This window comes from Suncus etruscus, chromosome 5 (genome assembly GCF_024139225.1).
Source record: "Suncus etruscus isolate mSunEtr1 chromosome 5, mSunEtr1.pri.cur, whole genome shotgun sequence".
Lineage (NCBI taxonomy): Eukaryota > Metazoa > Chordata > Mammalia > Eulipotyphla > Soricidae > Suncus > Suncus etruscus.
This window is the reverse complement of record NC_064852.1, coordinates 145,937,273-145,938,689: the sequence shown is the minus strand read 5'-3', so window position 1 is coordinate 145,938,689 and position 1,417 is coordinate 145,937,273. Positions and strand designations below refer to the sequence as shown.

Genomic DNA, 1,417 nt, shown 5'->3' with positions numbered 1-1,417 from the left:
TTAAGTGGAAAATTTATAGCCTTGAAGCTTTCATCAGTAGGGTTAAGCCTAATTCTATAACAATGAAACAGCTTAAAACTTAGAAAAGGTCAAAAGAATAAACCCAAAAAAAGACAGAAGAAAATAATGAAGCTCAGCAGAATTTAATGAATTGGAACTCCCCAAATGTGAAAGATCAATGGAAGCAAGAGTTAGTTTTTTGAAAAAATAAATCAATAAACCACTAGTAAGACTCACAAAAAAGAGAAAGTTATAAATGGAATTAAAATGAAAATGGTGAGAAATTACAAAAATTCAAAGGGTAATCAGAGATTGCTTTGAGAGACTCTATGCCAAAAACCAAGAAAATCCAGAAAAAATGGATAAATTCTTGGACACTTAAAACTTCTCAATTTTGAAACAAGATGATCTAGCATATCATAAAAGACCCATCACTACTGAGAAAATGACAAAGGTAATTAAGTCTTCCCCAAAACAGAAGCCCAGGACTAGATGGATTCATTAATGAATTCTTTCAAACTTTTCAAGAGGACCTACTACAAATCCTTTTTAGGCTCTTCCAGAAAATAGAAGACCAAAAACACTCCTAAATAGGTTTTTTTTTCTTTTTTCTTTTTTTTTTTCATTTTTTTTTGTCCCCCAATTCACAATACATACCCGGCAAGGGGCCTGTGTTGAGGTGTATATGGGGTGCCTTTACTGTACCTCCTCTTTCTATACAGCCAGTGTAAAGAACACAGCCTGTGGTAAGAATTGGGAGGCCTTATTTTATCTTTTATTTATTTATTTTTTCTTCAGGGCAAACTAAAGTTGTTTTTTTTTTGTTTGTTTTTTTTTTTTAAGTAAGAATTCATTTAAAGGACAAAATTGATTAACCTAATAAGGTAAACTAATATAACATAATATAGTGACATAACATAACATATAATATAATTAATATAATAATAATACATGTAAGTCAAAGAAAGTTTCTGATTAAAAACACAATTTTTTTTCCATAATGGCTTACATATCTTTCACTGTAGTATTTTGGGTACATATTCACATTAAATCAGGGGAATACCCATCACCTAATATGTCCTCTTCTCAATCAAAAATCAAATATACTGAAAATAGGCAGAGTCCTGTCTAGAGGCTTCCAACCTCAGTTTGAGAGAGGATGTGAAAAAAGTAATTAAAATACCACAACAATACACACACACACACACAAAAAAATATCGAATTAAATAACCGATAAGCACCACAACAATAAAGACAGGCACCACACAATAATCTCGGTTCTGAAATCAAATCATACTCAAGTACAAAAAGAAAGAGAAAGACAAAACAAAATAAAATAAAATAATATTGGAGACATCAACCGTAATCTCCACACCAAAATAAAGACGTCAAAAAAATAGATCATTTATTCTCCTCT

At 30.7% G+C, this 1,417-nt stretch overlaps 1 non-coding gene across 1 annotated transcript; it reads right to left on the bottom strand.

The window, feature by feature from the left end:
• Positions 1 to 630: 630 nt before the first annotated feature.
• Positions 631 to 763, bottom strand: LOC126010105 (small nucleolar RNA SNORA51). The gene has a single exon (XR_007496242.1). It is a non-coding gene; the product is annotated as a small nucleolar RNA SNORA51 (small nucleolar RNA).
• Between the last annotated feature and the right edge of the window lie 654 nt (positions 764 to 1,417).